Below are 21,201 nucleotides of genomic sequence, written 5' to 3' on the forward strand. Positions count from 1 at the left end.
GTGTTCTTCCGGGTGGGTATGGGAATGTGCGTGTGCTGGTATTTGTTGTTGTATTTCTTTATTTGTCTTGTCAGACATGTGTAGTGCTCTTCCCCCATGACTCTAGTGGCCTAGTTAACAAATGAACATGAAGCCAGTTAAAACCACAGACTGACTCCCTATTATGGGAGGGAGTGAGGGAGGAGAGGGAGGGAGGGAGGGAGTGAGGGTGCCAGGGAGGGAGAAGGAGAGTGGGAGGAGGGAGAGGGAGGATAAAGGGATAAAATGAGAAAGCCAGGGAAGGGAGAGACGGAGGGGATGTCAAGAGAGGAAGAGCGGAGAAGTAGCAAGTAAAAGAATGTTAAAGAGAGAGAAATGGAGACGGACAGAGAGGGAGAAAGAGAGAAAAAAGAGAGATACCTTTACTGATGTGTTTGCATCAGTCCCTTCCCGAGTATGTCTGTGTGTCTGTCCCGCTCCCCGTACGCGTGTGTGTCTGTCCCTCACTCAGTGCTTGTGTGTGTCTGACCCTCTCTGTGTGTGTCCCTCTGAGGGCATTCCTCATTCCTCGATTTCAAACCCTCCCTTCGCTCTTTCTTTCTCCCTTTCTCCCTTTTACCCCTTACTCTTTCCCTCTCTCCCCCACGACTGCCTCTCCTACCCCTGCTGTCTTTTCCTTTCTCCCCTATTCTCCCTCCTAACCTCTCTCTTTCTCCATCTTTCCCTTATTCCCCTCCCTCCCTCCCTCCCTCCCTCCCTCCCTCCCTCCCTCCCTCCCTCCCTCTCTCTCTCTGTGGGCTGCCTGTGTCGTGAGATGGCTGTTAGTTTATGTAGGCTTCTAGCCAGGATTTTCCTACCAGCTTTTTCTCATTAAACCATTGTAGGAGAGAAGAGGGGGCTTGGATGCACAGAATGGCATGAGAGGGGTATGAGGAGAGGGAGGAGAAGGAGAGGGGGCAAGATGGGGGGGAGAGAGCGAGAAGGAGGAGAGGAGAAGGAGAGGAAGGAGAAGAGAGGCGATGAAGAGACGGGGGGAAAGGGAGGAGGAGAGGGAGAGATAGGGGGTGAGGGGGGAGGAGAGGGAGTGGGAGGATGTACAGTATGTATGGTTTAATGTGCTATACTTGTATTGGGCATCTGAATCTGGTTACCTTCCTTTGCTTAGTTCTGTCTGGGTGCCCAGACTTACCTAATACCTAAACCCCCCTCTCTCCTTTATTTCTCTCGCTCCCCCTTCATTCGCTCTCTCTTACTCCTCCCCCTTCTCCTTTCCCTCTTTAGCCATACTTTCCCTCCTACTTTATTTTAGTCAGACCTATTTGTTCTTTGATTTCCTTTTAAATAGGGGCCCCTCTTGTTTTGTTCTCCCTTTCTCCTTCTCTCTCTAGTCATATTAACCCATTTCACAACAAGCTAACAGGCAGACTGGTAGCTGTTTTATACTTCCTTTCTGCTCCCTGTTTTTTTTCTCAGGTGTATTTTATTCTTCCTCTCTTCTGTCCTCCCTCACTCTTTGTCGGAGCATATCTCCTTCCTGATTGAGGTGATTTAGGTACACATTTCAAATATGGACAGTCCAGGGATATTTTATCCCCGAAATGACCATACCAGACACTTTTGGATAACATAAATAGGAAACAAATGAAATAATAACAGTAGGCTACACCAACATTCGTTTCCGTTCATACAAAGTGTGGGGTAAAATGCCACAGTAGATTTGCCGTGGTAAACGATTTATATTTTACGGAAGGTTTGTCAAATAGATAAATTGCCATTAGTCTGTTAAAAAAGGTTGTACCGATGACAGTACCAACCAGACGGCGAACAAACTGTACCTTTGATATCTTGAAAGACTTTGGTTGGAAGCAGGACTGAGGCAACACCGACATCATCTTTTATATTCGATCAGATCCGCTTTAGCCGACATCTGCATAGCGATTGTTTTGGCAGTGTTGGAGGTGGAACGGCGTTAGAACTGTCAAATCCACAATCTTCTCCTGGCGTTATGCCTAAACCGGACATTCCCATTGGCTGCACAGAGTCGCATTAAGAGAAGTCGCATTGCGGCCTTGTTTACAAGTTGGAACACTGGAATGTGTGATGTAATCTACACATTGATTAATAAGCTCATAGAAATTCTCATTATTTCATTGAATGATTTTCAGTTTGAGCTTCATTACTTATGTACAGTCTTCACTTTCTCGTTCTGAACGTCTAACGTGAGTGAGACGGGTGTGGCTTCGTGACAATGACTACGAGTAGCTGCTCACCGATTTGACAGCTCCAACGCAGTTACCCCGCCAAAACACCCCCCCCCCCCAAAAAAAAATCTGATATGCAGCTGTCGGCTATCGCCGGTTAACGCTAAACACTTGATCTGATTGAATCGAGGCCCTCAGCTGGTGATAATGTAGTGCCATCAATGGTTGCAATAGGCCCCATATTACATTATATTCCAACAGGCTACATTCTGACTACCCATTAGCCTATCCATTGTCACATAATGAAAGGAGTGAAAACTGATAATAGGCTACTGTTTCCCTGGCTGAGTTGATGAGCTCAGTTGATTGACAGATGTAAGCCTACTGTAGACTGATAAACTCTCCTTCAGTGTGGTTGCTCCACCACGTTTTATAGTTAGGCTATGTATAATTTGTCACTTCAGTTCTGGTCTTTGGTGTGGATTGAAAGCCTGTATTCTGTGGCTTTAATATTTCATTTCATAAAAGCTGTCAAAATGTTTATGCATTTAAGCCTATCCAAAGATGAGTTGAGCTGGGACACTTTTCTTTGATGTGTAAATTATCAGACTGTTCGTTTTACTTCTTGAAAACATTTACATAAATGCAATTAACTTGTTGGCCTAATTTAGGCTACAGGACAGGGCTCTCCAACCCTGTTCCTGGAGAGCTCCCCTCCTGTAGGTTTCTTCCGACAATCGTTGCTCCTCTCCCCCATAAATCTGTCATCATCATCCATAACTTTTTAATATGAAAACGAGTCTCTTTTTGTCAAACCGCTCACCCTCATCAGGATTCAGACTTGAATGTGTTAAGCCTAAACACCAAAGGAGTAAAATTTGGTTATTCCCAATTAAGAGAAAGGCCTTCATTTATACATTTAATTTAATTGAAGACAGAATTGTTGGAAGACGTGAGAATGACAAATATACTCTAATTGTTTGAAATCAGTGCACATACAGTCGCACACGTGTTTATACAGTGGAGCATTCAAAGACTGACATGAATTGATCTCAATGTAATGAAAGTATTCAGCAAAGGGCTTTTGTGCCTGGAGTGAATCGAGGAAGGGAAGAATACTGTTGACTAATACATCAATAAAAATGATGCTGTATAGCTTGAAAAATAGTAATACAGTTAAATAAACACCACAGAGGGACAAACAAATGAACACAAATCATTACAATTCTATATAATGAACTGAAAAAGGAGAGAGACTGATTGCTGGCTTCATCAGAATGAGGAGGAGCAGAGGACAGGGGCTGACTGAGGAATAGCCGGGCATAGATGTCCTGTATGTGGAGGATGAACAGAGGCCCAGCCAGGCACAGGTGTGGAGGTCCCAGACAGAGACCCAGATGGGCTGGGTTGCCACCCCTGAGCAGTACAGTCCTCCTGGCTGAATTCATCCAGAGACATAACCCTGGTTCACTCTCTTTTAGAACTGTGTCTCCTGAAATGGCAAGCATCCTGACTGTCAGACATCGAATCAAATTAAATCAAATCCCAGTTTATTCTTCATATACACAGGATACAGCGTGGTGTAAACGGTGCAATGAAATGCTTACTTGCAAGCTACCTATCAACAGTCTAGTGAAATATCAAAATATCAAAAGTAACAACAATAACACTAAGACAAGTGGTAAACAAATATGAAAAGTTATAAAGTAGAAGTAAAACTTGCAGTAACGGTATGAACTATGAAATGTGCCATTGTCAACAAGTAGATCAAGTGAGCAGTACAAATAAATAAGAAATAATAGCAGCTGTGTGTGTGTGTGTGTGTGTGCATGTGTGTGCGTGTGTGCGTGCGTGTGTGTGTGTGTGTGTGGTGCTATGGGATGCCAGGTCTGACAGAAATCCTATTTTTAGGCCATGTGTCTGACTGGAACTCAGGTGGCAGTGACATACACCAGACTGACCACTAGCCTTATCTCACTACCGCACACACACACACATACGCATACACACGCACACACACGCGTACGTTCGCTGACTGGCAGACACATGCAGTCCCCCTTCCCTCTCTCTCTTTCTCACCCCTTCCCTCTCTCTCTCTCTCTCTCTCTCTCTCTCTTTCCCCTTCTCACCCCTTCTCTGCCCTCCCTCTTCTTCACACCCCTCTATCCCTTTCCTCGCCTCCTTCCTCTCTCTTCTTCTCACCCCTCCCTTCTTCTCCCTCTGTCATCGGGGCTCTAATCAGAGATCCCGCGCCTGTCTGGGAGGAATGGAGGAAGGGATGAGAGAGAGAGAGAGATTTCTTATTATAGATAACCAACGAGTGATATAAATACTTCTGGGGGAAGAAGGCTTATGTAAGAGTCATGATCTTTCTGGCCTCGCTGTCCAGTATGTGTGTGTGTTCCGGCCAGAGCCCTCTCACTGCCCTCTCAGTCTAGGGTTCCTCGGGTTCTCAGTCACAGGTGCTCTGTATTTGTGGCTTCTGTGTGTGTGTGTGTGTGTGTGTGTGTGTGTGTGTGTGTGTGTGTGTGTGTGTGTGTGTGTGTGTGTGTGTGTGTGTGTGTGTGTGAGTGCTGCAGCCAATGCCTATCCCTCTATGTTTAGTGTCTAAAGAGCTGCATCGATCATTGACTGGTTGTGTCTGAGCAGTGGAGTGTCCCCGTATTTTTGTGTGAATGTGAGTGTGTGTGTCACTATCCCTGTCGCCTCCTCTTCTCTCCAGTCCCCCTGTGATGTTTGTACTGTCATTAAGAAATGTCCTCCAGCAAGAAGACCCCATTATTTACTGCTCATTCACGTCTGCCAACGACTGTGTGTGTGTGTGTGCTATGTATCTGTGCATCGATGTGACTTTTTATATCTGAGCGCGCGTGTTTATGTAAGTTACCGTCTGTGTATGTGTACGTGTGTGTGTGTGTTTGTGTCCACTGTAATGACTTTGCCTCACGTCATTGCCCTTTACCGGATACATTTTTGTTCATGTCTCTGACACGACAACACACACACACACACATAAACACACAAATACACCCACACACCCTAGGATTCAGCACTAGCTCAAATGGCTGTGACATTTACAGTTTCCCAGTCATTATACCTAATCTCCCTCGAGGATGTGCGTGTGCATGTGGGTGTGAACATGCGTGCTTGTGTGGGTGTGAACATGCGTGCTTGGGTGTGGATGGTATCGACACCCTTACAAAAAAAGATGTCAAATTTGCAGTTCCACATGTGAAACCCCCTTTTTGACATGTTATAATCGCATTTTCACATGTGAAATAGCTGTTTTCAAATGTTGAGCTTAAATTTCACATTAGCACCACCTTTTTACACGTGAGAAGGAAAACATGTTTTTTTTGCTGTTTTCACATGTTAAAAAATTTCACATGTGAAAATCAAGTTTGCAGTTTCACATGTAAGAAACATTCACACATGAAAATCTAACTTTCAAATGTGGAATTGCAGTTCACAGGTGGTGGTGGTTCCTCACAGAAAAGGTGGTTACAGTAGCAATGTTTCCACATACGGAATTGCAAATTCTATAATGCCATTCTGTTAAAAGGTAATTTAGCCTACCTGAGTATAATAATTCAAGTTATTTAAAAAGAATAATGTGTTAATTCATATTATTTTATTATTTCTGAGTGTTAGTGCTGCAGGCACACAAGTCTCTTGTTATTAATTGGTGAGGGATCAGTGGAAGAAGCCCAGTTAAAAGAACAGAGAAGCTAGTGCTCTGTCTCCTTATTTAACAAAAAGTAAATGAGTGCTGTCAGAGTTAAATCAGGTAACTAAAAATGTTTGTTTTTTATTGCACCATTCTTTTCAATCGCATTATCATAAAGTGTTCAAAATACTCCCAATACATAATATATACAGCTAAAAACAACAATGTGATGTCAAAACAAGTTGACGTTGAGGTTAAAGAAAGTGTGTTTATCAATTTACCTGATTTTGCTAACCGTTACTTTGGAGGAAATCAAGATGTCAAAATTCTTGTATTTCTATTGAAATAAAATTAAAGGTCAATTTGAACAAATTAGTTTGACAGTCCTAGTTGACATTAAAATTAGAAGATGCACATGCAGCGAACATGAGTCGGTCATGAGTTGGTCATGAGTCGGTCATGAGTCGGTCATGAGTCGGTCATGGTTGCTCATGGTCACTTGATGAGGCACCCCCGCCTGCGACTTGAAAATTAGTGTTGGCCCTTTTGGTCGAATGGTCAAGACGTTTGCGTCTCCCGGGTTCTAATCCCACCAGTTACAAAAGAACACATCTGAAACTTATAGACTGGTTCGTTGTTTAGCAACAAAACCGACGCGTGCACAACTACGGGGCAAAACAGACATGGTTGGCTTAGACTGTAAACATAAATACATGTGTACAATGAGCCCTTTTTAATCTCAAATACATCTTTACAGTTGCTGGTTAGCTAGCTAGCGAATGTCAGTCAAAACACCTCAAAACAAGACATGGTATCAAGAACAAGACAAAACTAGCTGAAACAAGCCACCTACGATTCCACACATGGCAGCTTCTTGTCATTGTTGCTAGCTATCTGGCCATCCAGAATCACAACATCAGAAAGACTTCTGCCCCATTGAACCGTGCACATCGTTTTTGTGACGTTGCCAGCTAACCCGTCAATAATATCACATGTGAAATGTTAGGAAAACACATGTTTGTTTTTACCATGTGATTTGAAACTTGCGTTTGACTTTCTTTTATTGATTTTTTTACTTTTCTCGCGTGAGAAAACCACGTTTTATCACGTGTTCTTTTCAAGTGATTTTTCATGTGTTTTTTGTTGTTGTTGTAAGGCCATAACTAGAATCAGATTAAAGCATGAGGGTGACGATTACGCCGGTTAATATATACTGTAGTCCTCTTCTCTTCCATGTATACCAGGGGCTTTGATGGGTGGGTTGATTTGCATTTGATATGCATTTCTTAGAAGGTAGATCTCATCTGCTAGCGAGCTGTCTTGTTGTCTTTTGATCAGTAAGAGAGGGTTTCTCAATAGTTCTGCCTGTACTACAGTGCTATGGTGGAGACTGTACTCTGTGCTTTCCAGTCTGGTGTTGTAGACACACAGGGAAACCCTGTCTGATTTCTAGAGGTTTCTAAGGGGGTGGGGGTCTGTATGGGTGTGTGTACGCATGGGGGGGGGGGGGGGGGGTTGTTTGTGTGTGTGTGTGCGTGTGCGAGAGAGAGAATGTGTGGGAGGTTATTTAAATGTATGTTTTATTTTTATTTTTTATTTAACCTTCATTTAACTAGGCAAGTCAGTTAAGAACAAATTCTTATTTACAATGACGGGCTATGTGTGTACTTGGGTATCTTTTGTGTATGTGTGTGTGTGTGTGTGTGTGTGTGTGTGTGTGTGTGTGTGTGTGTGTGTGTGTGTGTGTGTGTGTGTGTGTGTGCGTGTGTGTGTGTGTTGCCGACACACAGCATAGGGAGGGGAGCTTCGGTGCTCGGTTCGTGTTTCTCGTTAACATTTTCTGTTCAGGATTTCCTACAAGATGTGGCTACAAAACTAGTTACAGACTCTCTCCCTCTTTCTTTCTTTCTTTCTCTCTCCCTCTCTCTCTTTCCCTCTCTCTCTGTCTCTCTGTCTCTCTTCCTCCCTCGCCTTTCCCTCTCCTCGCAGAAGACAAAAAGAACGAGAGAAAAAAAACACAGCGAGAGAAAGAAAGAAGTCTGCTTTTAATTTACTGAGCGCTGCTTGGTTGGTCCTCCCTCGCTGGGTCCTAGCTCCCATCAGTGTCCTAGTGGGCTGTGCCAAGCGCCTGTTTAAAACAACACAAATTAAATTAATAAATAAAGGCAGCTCCTCTGGCACACTGGCATGGTTCTGGAACACTAGAGATTTGGTTGTGTGTTTCTTCACAATGTCTCTTATGTTCGTTAGAAGTAAAAAGTGAATAGTCGTGCTTCTGCCTTCTGTTTTGAAGTTGTTTTGATGTTGTTTTGATGTTGTCTTCGGTAGCGTATGTGTTTGTGACATGTGTCTGTTGGCTTGTGTGTGTGTTTGTTAGTGTGTGTAGTTTTGGCATAGTGTGTATGATAGTGTGTGTTGCACTGTGTGTGTGTAAGCATATGTGTATTCATGTGTGTGTGTGTATTGGCGTGTGTGTTTTCCTTGTGCGGGTGAAGTAGCATCAGATAAGATGTTTTGGAGGAAGTTGACAGCTGAAAGTAATTAACGTGGCACATAGTGGAAAGGCCCCTCACAAAACCCACCATGTGTTACACTCAAATAGTTTCCCTCCTAGACCCACCGTGTGTTACACTCAAACAGTCCCCCCCCTCACAAAACCCACCACGTGTTCCACTAATATAGGTTCCCTCCCAGACCCACCATGTGTTACACTTAACTAGCTTCCCAGGGCTTTCCATTCCACTGAGGTAGACTGTGAAATAGTAGTGAAGGGTATACCATGGCTTAGATAATAGAGATAGGGAATTTTCTTTATATATCACTTTTCATATCAAAAGTCTTCATCAAAAGTCTTCACATGTTTTATTTATCTCAACTAGACACACACACACTCATGCATACACACACACACACACACACACACACTCTCCGCTCTATCTGCAGGCGGTCTGAGGAGTGTCTTTATCTGCAGACGTGCTGCTTTTTAATTGAATTTATGATGAGTGCACTTCAAAACCATCCTCCTAAAATGAGACGACGGGGACCGTGTTTAACAGCGCACAGGAACTAAAATAATAAAAACAGGTAATTATCAGTCAATACAAGCAAGAAATGCGGATGTGGCCTCATTTGGGTTTTACTATCTTTTTTTAATGAACAGTAATTAGATGAGTTGTAGTTATGGAGGGGATGAGTTGGGGATAGAGAAGGATGCTGGGCTATTCTCTATCTTCTCCGCTCACACTACTCTATCCGTCCTCTCCCTCTTTCCTTCTTTGTCAGCTCTCTTCCCACTCTCCTCTTCTCTCAACACCAAGTCCAAAAATGAATTGCTTTAATGATGGTCCAGCTGAGAGATTGAGAGAGTTTGACAAACTTAATCATGCAAGAAATTTCATCTGCTTGACCATTTCTGTCCCCCATGAAAAAATAATGTCTGGAGAACAACTCACCCAAGCGTGAAAAAGAACATCAGAAATGTAGGCTTGCAGGGAGGGGAATATTAGATATAATAGAGGTATTTGAGAAAGGAGAAAGGAGGTAAAGTGAACAGTTTGTCCAAATAGAACTCCAATTGTCCTGATAGAAAACTAAGAATCCATTCTGATTGGCTCTTCTGGCTCATCGGAGCAACTGATTGGTAAATGCTCTAATAAGGAAGTTGTGGCACAAAAGTCAACTACTTCTGACTAGACCATGAAGGTACAGTAAATGGGAAACTGTAAGCAAATAGAGAGAGAGAGTGAAGCAGAGAGGGAGGATATTGAGAAAGAGAATGAGAGGATGTGTCCCACTGGGCAAAAACTGGTTGAATCAACAATGTTTCCACGTAATTCCAACCCCATAAATCAATGTGATGACACTGAATCAATGTGGAAAACTAATTGGATTTGCAAAACGTAATCAACTTAAGGCCATTTCATATTTTTAACCTACATTTTTTTTATTGATTTCACTTTGAATTCAGGTTAGTTGTCAACTCATCCAAGAACTAGACGTTGAACTGACGTCTGTGCCCAGTGTGTGTGAATTATTAAAATAGGCCTTCCAGAGCCAGGATAATTTGGCACCATGTTCACCATGAGGACATGTCACTCAACATGAGCTCCATAGGGACCTGTAGGGGTCAGTTAGTACTGTACGTGAGTGGGTGCAGGGTTGGGTAGGTTACTTTTTAAATGTACAGTTACTAGTTACCTGTCCAAAATTGTAATCAGTAACGGAACTTTTGGATTACCCTAACTCAGTAATGTAATCCGATTACTTTCCCCTTAAAAGGCATTAGAAGTAGACAAAAATGAACAATTGAATGACATCTATTGCAGGATAAATCAATCTTAGAGTTTACATAGCTGGCCATAAATGGATGTTGCATTTTACTTTATGGGTTAATAAGTAGGCTTTTTCGAACTCATTGCTTTCTACTTTATTACAGATAATAATACGAATAGGCTATATCTTTACATTAAAAACCAAAGTCTGTCAGATTTCCAGTCACTCCATTTAATTTAATATCTCTTGATCTTCAAGAATAGGACTTGGAAATATAGATTAGCCAAATTGTTTAACTTGAGCATAACCCAAAAACTAAGGACTTATTAGCCTACTCTGTTGTTTATGATTTTGTTGTCATGGAGGACTGATTGGGTTCATTGCTACCAGTTGCTGCTCTTAGGAAATGGCATGTTTTGAGCACAACCGAAAAGTGATATTTACATGTGAAAAATTATTGCCATATGCTACATTTGCTATAGGCCTATTGTTTACGTTTTTGTTGGTGACACTTTAATATCTCGATAGTTTGCAGCTGTTTAAGTCTATCAAAAGGGAGCGAATTTGAGCATGTGTCCGTTAACCTCTAGAGGACCCCTTCCCGCTCTGATCCCGCTAACGGGATTTATTGACAAGATACCATGGCGGGAAATTCAAAACTGCAAGAATCTAATAATTTCAATTTCTCAAACAATCAACTATTTTTCACCATTTGAAAGATAAACATCTCCTAAATCCAACCACATTGTCCGATTTCAAAGAGGCTTTACGGCGAAAGCATAAAGTTAGGTTATGTTAGGAGAGTACATTGAAAATAGCTGTGTGTAATGTTTTGTCAATTCAAAGACAGGCGTCACCAAAAGCAGAAAACCAGCTAAAATTATGCACTAACCTTTGACAATCTTCATCAGATGACACTCCTAGGACATTATGTTATACAATACATGCATTTTTTGTTCCATCAAGTTCATATTTATATCCAAAAACAGCATTTTACAGTGGCGGTGAAATTCAGATTTCTTTTCTCCCTCAAATGCTTCCTGTGAATCAGCGTTACAATTTACAAAATTACTATTCGAAAACATTGGTAAATTATAATATTGTCATTCAAAGAATTATAGATTAACATCTCGTAAATGCTACCGCATTGCCAGATTTCAAAATAACTTTACTGGGAAATCACACTTTGCAATAAACGGGGTGCTATGCTAAGAACAATAGGCTAGGATATACAGGTTAGCACCATCTTGGAACCATCTAATATCAATAATACTATTGTAAATAATCCCTTACCTTTGATTATCTTCATCAGAAGGCACTTCCAGGATCCCAGGTCCACAACAAATGTGGTTTCTTTTGACAAAGTTCATAATTTATGTCCAAATAACTCCAAGTTGTTCCATGTTGTTAGCGCGTTCAGTAGGCTCCTCAAAATGTAGGCCGGGGGGGGGAAAGTCACGACGAAAAGTAAAAAAAAATCTATTTACATTCGTTCAAACATGTCAAACGTTGTTTAGCATCAATCTTTAGGGCCATTTTTAACGTGAAACATCAGTAATATTTCAACCCGACCTCTCCTGTGTCTTGAAAAACGTTTTGAAAAATGTCTCGCCTCACATGAACGCGCATGTGCGCGCAATAATGAAGTGACAACATCCCAGGGACGTCAACTTCCCTTCCTTGTCATCCGGTCTCTGTTCATCATAGACGCTTCAAACAACTTTATAAAGATCGTTGACATCTAGTGGAAGCCGTAGGAAGTGCAAAATGAATCCTTTGTCACTGTGTGATCTATTAGCAATGACTCGAAAATAGTACAGCCACAAAATTCTCATTTCCTGCTTGTATTTTTCTCAGGTTTTTGCCTGCCATATGAGTTTTGTTATACTTACAGACACCATTCAAACAGTTTTAGAAAATTCAGAGTGTTTTCTATCCAAATCTGTTAATAATATGCATATCCTAGCTTCTGAGTTGGTGTAGGAGGCAGTTAAAAATTGGCACATATTTTTTTCAAAATTCTCAATACTGCCCCCTAGCCCCAATTAAGCACATGGATTTTTTTTTTTATCAGCACAAATTAGATTGAGCAAAAAGGAGTTCCACTGGTCGCAAAAACAATGATTGATAGGCAACTTCTTCAATTCAACCATTATTGGGTTAAAATACACATATACATTTGTGAACTGCCATCAACAACAACATCAATCTGTAAGGCGCAAATAGCTAAATGAGAGAGCAGCGGTGTGATTCACATCATTACGCTATAGCTACAGTGCATTCGGAAAATATTCAGACCCTTTGACTTTTTCCACATCTTGTTACATTACAGCCTTATTCAAAAAATTTCTCACAGCAATCTACACATAATACACAATAATGACAAAGCGAAAACAGTTTTTTAGAATTTTTGGCACATTTTTTTAATCTAAAAAACACAAATACCTTATTTACGTAAGTATTCAGACCCTTTGCTATGAGACTTGAAATTGAGCTCAGGTGCATCCTGTTTCCATTGATCATCCTTGAGATGTTTCTACAACTTGATTGGAATCCACCTGTGGTAAAATCAATTGATTGGACATGATTTTGAAAAGCACACACCTGTCCACATAAGGTCCCACAGTTGACAGTGCATGTCAGAATAAAAACCAAGCCATGAGGTCGAAGGAATTCTCCGTAGAGCTCCGGAACAGGATCGTTTCGAGGCACAAATATTTTTGCAACATTGAAGGTCCCCAAAAACACAGTGACCCCCATCATTCTTAAATGGAATAAGTTTGGAACTACCAAGACTCATCCTAGAGCTGGCCGCCCTGCCAAACTGAGCAATCAGGGGAGAAGGGCCTTGGTCAGAAAGGTGACCAAGAACCCGATGGTCACTGTTGAGACTTCTAGCTCACTCAGGAAAATAAAAATAAAAAAAATATATATATATATAAATAGATAAAAGATAATTAAATTGGCAACGAGTGATTTCTTTAAGTTTCTCAGATGCTCAGATATGTTACGTTATGTGCGCATGCACAGCTTCACTAGAGACTTAAATTACAGCACCTGGTAATCACTTCACCGTAGACAATCATCAGGAGCACACAGCCCGTTGGTATGTAACTGCGAACTACTGCACTGTAAATGGTGGTTTCTTCCCTGTCTTCTCTCTGGCGGTGACGAGAATGATGAAGAACTATTGGCTACGTTTCTGCACTGCGGAGGCCCGTCGGAGGCTTGACCACTTTGGCCAGTCACAATGTTGAAAAAAAAAACGAATTCATAGTGTGTCTGCCTTGATGTTCATAAAACTCCACGGACCCGCTCTCTACTCTTGCACAGTGGAACCCAGAATGATGTGTGACCATTTGGTTAAGGCGACACTGTTCTGCCGAGGACTCCCAAACCAGAGTGGGCACCGCAAAGCCCAAGGAGCCTGACCCTCTCTGGAAGTTGCTGTAGCCCTGCTTGGGATATTTAGCCCACGTCGGCGATTGGCCCATTCTAGCTTGCTATGTCAGGGTGGGCAATTGGAAATGTGAACTGGACGAAGTTGGAAGTAATTTTGCATTTAGGTTATAGTTTATTGAGATCTATGAATACACCACATCAAAAGCTTGATTTTATGGCTGTTTTAAAATAATTAGTAATGATTTATGTTCACTACTGTACTTGGTCAATTGATTTGATAGCATGTTTAATCTATGCAAATACATTCTATAAATTGATAGTTCCCCTCTATGTTTTCTTAAATTCTGTAATAGGGCATATTTCAACCATGTGTTCAATCTAATGAAATCAAAGTTTATTTATGATACAGTGTGTCAACTATACAATACAATGAAATAAAACTCTCCTCGCAATATATTAAGCTACACTGAACAAAAATATAAACGCAACATGTAAAATGTTGGTCCCATGTTTCATGAGTTGAAATAAAAGATCCCAGGAATTTTCCATACACACAAAAAGCATATTTCTCTCACATTTTGTTCACTAATTTGTTTACATTCCTGTTAGTGAGCATTTCTCCTTTGTCAACATAATGATTAAACAGCATGATCATTACACACACCTTGTCCTGCGGACAATAACATGCCACTAAATGTGCAGTTTTGTCACACAACACAATGTCACAGATGTCTCATGTTTTGAGGGTGCATGCAATTGGCATGTCCACCAGAGCTGTTGCCAGATAATTGAATGTTCATTTCCCTCCAATGTCGTTTTTGAGAATTTGGAGGTACCTCCAACCGACTTCACAACCGCAGACAACGTGTAACCACGCCAGCCCAGGACTTCCACATCCGGCTTCTTCACCTGCGGGATCCTCTGAGACCAGCCACCCGGACAGCTGATGAAACTGTGGGTTTGCACAACCAAAGAATTTCTGTACATACTGTTCCGAAATCATCTCAGAGAAGCTTATATGCGTGCTCGTCATCCTCACTAGGGTCTTGACCTGACTGCTGTTCGGCGTCGTAACCGACTTCAATGGGCAAATGCTCACCTTCGACGGCCACTGGCACGCTGGAGAAGTGTGCTCTTCACGGTAAGGGCGTGGATCAGAAAACCAGTCAGTATCTGGTGTTACCACAAATGGCTACATTTGTCAGTACAAACTTTGATTGAGGAAATTATGACCTAAGAAAATAGCACTGTACCTCTGGTCATCAAAGTGGTCTCGGACTTGTGGTCAGACTCGCTCAGGCAGAACAAACTTAAACTCACGCCTTTTTCCCAAAGCTGATTTAAAAGTTATTGAGAAAACAGAAAGTCATAATCATACATTTTTGTATTGGTCCTCTGTGGGAATCAAATTCACAACCCTGGCGTTGCAAGCACCATGCTCGATCAACTGAGCCACACGAGACCGCATAATGGATTACATGTCATGGAGTTAGTATGCTACAAGGCTAGGGGTCAATGGTTACATAATCCGTAACAACCCCATAAGATTTTGTGTTCTTATAAAGGTATCCTCTTGACCCCTCCTCATCCCTTCCTCTTCTCCGTTCTTCCCCCTCCCCGAGTTAAACAAGATGTAGTACAATAGCAGGAGAACAAACGCACATCCAGGTACTTTTTGCACGCGCTGGATTTGTAGGTGAATCCATGAAAAATGTAAATAAAAACGCTGCACACTGCTGCTCATCAGACTGAAGGGCCGAAACGTTGTTATATTAAAGTCATCTGGGAGCATGAGCAGCAGTGTGCGGCACTAAGCCCATGAGCAGCAGCCTTGTAACACTAAGCCCATGACTTCAGGGCCAGGGACACATCCATAACCCTAACCCCACTGACAGACAGGTAAGGGTCAAGGATGGGTGTAGCACTGAGATATTATACTGTGAACTGCTCAAGCCCAATCATAGTCCAAATAAATGCTACAAAAACATCTGCTTTAAAATGTGAATAGAAGTGCTAGTGAGTCATGTGAGATTATTTGAGATGTAGCACTATGTGGCTCTGGTCAAAAGTAGTGCATTCTATAGGTCGTTATCACTAAAACATCGCAATAAGGTGCAGAGTGTTCAATTTGCCTGCTGGGGGCAAGGAGACCCCCAGCTCTGCTAAAATCCTTGACAACTGCGTGCCGTTTTCAAGGGATTGTTAAATAAATGTTAACTGTTTGGTTGTAAATGCATCACCTCTTGAAGAGCGTAGTCAGTATATTTTGTCCCCCTTCACGATTATTCCATGCAAAACAATTGAGCACATTTAGCTCTATCATCAGAGTTAAACAGCAAGTAACTGCCTGCTTTTCATGATCAGTAAACATCAATTGATCATGTCACTTCAGATACGTCAGGGTAGCCTCACAATATTTGTTAATATTGGCAACCATTAATTGGATATTTGAGTGATATAACAAAAAGTAAACTACTGACAAGTATGAGTGGTTTAGGTTAATTTCCCGTCCTTTGTGGGCAGTGGCGGTTCTAGACCATTTCAACTGGGGGGGCCAAGCTGGGGCCAGTTGTACTGTTAGACGTTATTGTTGTCATATCGTTTTCTTCACTGCATTGCAGGTATTATCCTTCCCCAAGATGGCATAGCAGTCAGACGTCCTTTGTCCTCCTCTTGTCGTGTCCCGTGTATATATATATTTACATATTTTCTTTACATATCTTTTTACATATTTTTTTCTAAAAACTCAACATCCAAACACTCTCCTGCAACCCGCCTCATCAATTTAAAAAAAAAAAGTATTATTTACCTCAAATCTGAAATCCACAACAGAAGCTAGCCAGAGGTTAGCTAACGTTGGAGTTTAGCTAGCCAGCCGGAGCTAGCCAGCTGAAGAGTTCCATCAGCCACTCCTGGGCTACAATCACCTATCCGGACCCGTTTTACTGCCGATGCGGAGCCCCATCGGGCCTTCACGACTGGACTACCGACGTTATCTGCCCGAGGGAGTTATCCAACTGGCCCCTCCGTCGCGACGTAACCCGAACGCCCATCTGCGGCCCGCTAATCGTTAGCTGTCTTATCGGCTGCTATCTGAATAGGTCTATCGGACAATTTTCTTGGGCCACTATAACTATAACTATTTTGCCAATTGAACTGGTCCCCCCCTACCACACGGAACCCTACTAATCTACAGACGGGAACGCACGAGGTGGCTAAAAACAGACCTCCCTCCATCTTCTACCAGCTTGCTACCTATGGCTCGGCTAGCTGTCTAATTCTCACTGGAGCCTTTGATCACTCGGCTAAGCATGCCTCTCCTTAATGTCAATATGCCTTGTCCATTGCTGTTCTGGTTAGTGTTTATTGGCTTATTTCACTGTAGAGCCTCTAGCCCTGCTCATTATACCTTATCCAAACTTTCAGTTCCTCCACCCACACATGCTATGACATCTTCTGGTTTCAATGATGTTTCTAGAGTCAATATCTCTCTCATCATCACTCAATGCCTAGGTTTACCTCCACTGTATTCACATCCTACCATACCTTTGTCTGTACATTATACCTTGAAACTATTTTATCGCCCCCAGAAACCTGCTCCTTTTACTCTCTATTCCGGACGTCACAGACGACCAATCCTCATAGCTTTTAGCCGTACCCTTATCCTCCTCCTCCTCTGTTCCTCTGGTGATGTAGAGGTAAATCCAGGCCCTGAAGTGCCTAGCTCCACTCCTATTCCCCAGGCGCTCTCTTTTGATGACTTCTGTAACCGTAATAGCCTTGGTTTCATGCATGTTAACATTAGAAGCCTCCTCCCTAAGTTTGTTTTATTCACTGCTTTAGCACACTCTGCCAATCCGGATGTCTTAGCCGTGTCTGAATCCTGGCTTAGGAAGTCCACCAAAATCTCTGAAATCTTCATCCCTAACTACAACATTTTCAGACAAGATAGAACGGCCAAAGGGGGCGGTGTTGCAATCTACTGCAGAGATAGCCTGCAGAGTTCTGTCCTACTATCCAGGTCTGTACCCAAACAATTTGAACTTCTACTTTTAAAAATCCATCTTTCTAAAAACAAGTCTCTCACCGTTGCCGCCTGCTATAGACCACCCTCGGCCCCCAGCTGTACTCTGGACACCATATGTGAACTGATTGCCCCCCATCTATCTTCAGAGCTCATGCTGCTAGGTGACCTAAACTGGGACATGCTTAACACCCCAGCCATCCTACAATCCAAGCTTGATGGCCTCAATCTCATACAAATTATTAATGAACCCACCAGGTACCACCCCAAAGCCGTAAACACGGGCACCCTCATAGATATCATCCTAACCAACTTGCCCTCTAAATACATGTTTTCAACCAAGATCTCAGCAATCACTGCCTCATTGCCTGCATCCGTAATGGGTCAGCGGTCAAACGACCTCCACTCATCACTGTCAAACACTCCCTGAAACATTTCAGCAAGCAAGCCTTTCTAATCGACCTGGCCCGGGTATCCTGGAAGGATATTGACCTCATCCCGTCAGTAGAGGATGCCTGGTTATTTTTATTAAATGCCTTCCTCTCCATCTTAAATAAGCATGCCCCATTCAAGAAATGTAGAACCAGGAACAGATATAGCCCTCGGTTCTCTCCAGACCTGACTGCCTTTAACCAACACAAAAACATCCTGTGGCGTTCTGCATTAGCATCGAACAGCCCCCGTGATATGCAACTTTTCAGGGAAGTTAGAAACCAATATACACAGGCAGTTAGAAAAGCCAAGGCTAGCTTTTTCAAGCAGAAATTTGCTTCCTGCAACACAAACTCAAAAAAGTTCTGGGGCACTGTAAAGTCCATGGAGAATAAGAACACCTCCTCCCAGCTGCCCACTACACTGAGGATAGTAAACTCTATCACCACCGATAAACCCACTATAATTGAGAATTTCAATAAGCATTTTTCTACGGCTGGCCATGCTTTCCACCTGGCTACCCCTACCGCAGTCAACAGCACTGCACCCCCCACAGCTACTCGCCCAAGCCTTCCCCATTTCTCCTTCTCCCAAATCCATTCAGCTGATGTTCTGAAAGAGCTGCAAAATCTGGACCCCTACAAATCAGCCGGGCTAGACAATCTGGACCCTTTCTTTCTAAAATTATCTGCCAAAATTGTTGCAACCCCTATTACTAGCCTGTTCAAACTCTCTTTCGTGTCGTCTGAGATTCCCAAAGATTGGAAAGCAGCTGCTGTCATCCCCCTCTTCAAAGGAGGGGACACTCTTGACCCAAACTGCTACAGACCTATATCTATCCTACCATGCCTTTCTAAGGTCTTTGAAAGCCAAGTCAACAAACAGATTACCGACCATTTCGAATCCCACCGCACCTTCTCCGCTAATCAATCTGGTTTCAGAGCTGGTCATGGGTGCACCTCAGCCATGCTCAAGGTCCTAAACGATATCGTAACCGCCATCGATAAGAAACAATACTGTGCTGCCGTATTCGTTGACCTGGCCAAAGCTTTCGACTCTGTCAATCACCACATCCTCATCGGCAGACTCAATAGCCTTGGTTTCTCAAATGATTGCCTCGCTTGGTTCACCAACTACTTCTCTGATAGAGTTCAGTGTGTCAAATCGGAGGGCCTGTTGTCTCTGGCAGTCTCTATGGGGGTGCCACAGGGTTCAATTCTTGGGCCAACTCTTTTCTCTGTATACATCAATGATGTCGCTCTTGCTTCTGGTGAGTCTCTGATCCACCTCTACGCAGACGACACCATTCTGTATACTTCTGGCCCTTCTTTGGACACTGTGTTAACAACCCTCCAGACGAGCTTCAATGCCATACAACTCCTTCCGTGGTCTCCAACTGCTCTTAAATACAAGTAAAACTAAATGCATGCTCTTCAACCGATCGCTGCCTGCACCTGCCCGCCTGTCCAGCATCACTACACTGGACGGTTCTGACTTAGAATATGTGTACAACTACAAATACCTATGTGTCTGGTTAGACTGTAAACTCTCCTTCCAGACTCACATCAAACATCTCCAATCCAAAGTTAAATCTAGAATTGGCTTCCTATTTCGCAACAAAGCATCCTTTACTCATGCTGCCAAACATACCCTCGTAAAACTGACCATCCTACCGATCCTCGACTTCGGCGATGTAATTTACAAAATAGCCTCCAATACCCTACTCAACAAACTGGATGCAGTCTATCACAGTGCCATTCGTTTTGTCACCAAAGCCCCATATACTACCCACCACTGCTACGTGTACGCTCTCGTTGGCTGGCCCTCGCTTCATACTCATCTCCAAACCCACTGGCTCCAGGTCATCTACAAGACCCTGCTAGGTAAAGTCCCCCCTTTTCTCCGCTCACAGGTCACCATAGCAGCGCCCACCAGTAGCACGCGCTCCAGCAGGTATATCTCTCTGGTCACCCCCAAAGCCAATTCCTCCTTTGGCTGTCTCTCCTTCCAGTTCTCTGCTGCCAATGACTGGAATGAACTACAAAAATCTCTGAAACTGGAAACACTTATCTCCCTCACTAGCTTTAAGCACCAGCTGTCAGAGCAGCTCACAGATCACTGCACCTGTACATAGCCCATCTATAATTTAGGCCAAACAACTACCTCTACCCCTACGGTATTTATTTATTTATTTATTTTGCTCCTTTGCACCCCATTATTTCTATTCTACTTTGCACTTTCTTCAACTACAAATCTACCATTCCAGTGTTTTACTTGCTATATTGTATTTACTTTGCCACCATGGCCTTTTTGCCTTTACCTCCCTTATCTCACCTCATTTGCTCACATTGTATATAGACTTATTTTTCTACTGTATTATTGACTGTATGTTTCTTTTTACTCCATGTGTAACTCTGTATTGTTGTCAAACTGCTTTGCTTTATCTTGGCCAGGTCACAATTGTAAATGAGAACTTGTTCTCAACTAGCCTACCTGGTTAAATAAAGGTGAAAAAAAAAACATGTTCATAATCTTTAGTGTTCCACGTTGCCACTGTCTAATAAAGAATGTAAAAAAAGAACGCTAGCAAAAATGTGTTATGTAAAAATTATTTCATACTCCACATTTAGGGGTGCCACAAGGGGGTTCAAAATTGTTGCCCCCCCCCAGAACCGCCCCTGTTGGTGGGCTCTGCCTGTCAAGCAGCAGAAAGGTTCATTTGCCGATGTACTGGTAGCTGATTATGTTTACTTTGCAAGATACCGGTAGAAACCTTGTACTGTTGGCTAAACATAGTGGTAAGTAGACATAATGCACTTTCTTCTCCAACCAACGAAGGCCTACCTAGTGAAGTTAGCTGATCATATCCCCTTTTCAACATTGCTGTTTAATCATGATTACTGCTGACATACATAATAGGCTACATTGATTGATGAACCACGTCAAATTGGCTAGCTAGTTAATAACAGATTATGTCAATATGGTAAGTTAACAAACTAGCTTTAAGGGTATAAACTACCGGTAGATGGCTATATTTGCTTGCCATCTATAGTGGTGATGACAGTAGTCCGACAGACAACTTTACAATACCAGGACGAGGACTTTCTCTTTCCAAAAGCCTAATCTCTGATGAAGCAAGCTAAATGGCACAGGTTGTTTGCTTAGCTAGCTAGCTAGCTACATGCCAAATGGATAGACTACCCTCACGTATCTGAAAATACAGA

The 21,201-nt window shown here is 42.5% G+C and overlaps 1 protein-coding gene across 12 annotated transcripts in view; it reads left to right on the forward strand.

The window, feature by feature from the left end:
* The window catches only part of cacna1g (calcium channel, voltage-dependent, T type, alpha 1G subunit), a 351,444-nt gene that overhangs the window by 12,403 nt on the left and 317,840 nt on the right, over positions 1-21,201 (forward strand). The gene's annotated exons all lie outside the window — the stretch shown is intronic.

Source organism: Salmo trutta, chromosome 10 (genome assembly GCF_901001165.1).
Source record: "Salmo trutta chromosome 10, fSalTru1.1, whole genome shotgun sequence".
In the NCBI taxonomy this organism is placed as follows: Eukaryota; Metazoa; Chordata; class Actinopteri; order Salmoniformes; family Salmonidae; genus Salmo; species Salmo trutta.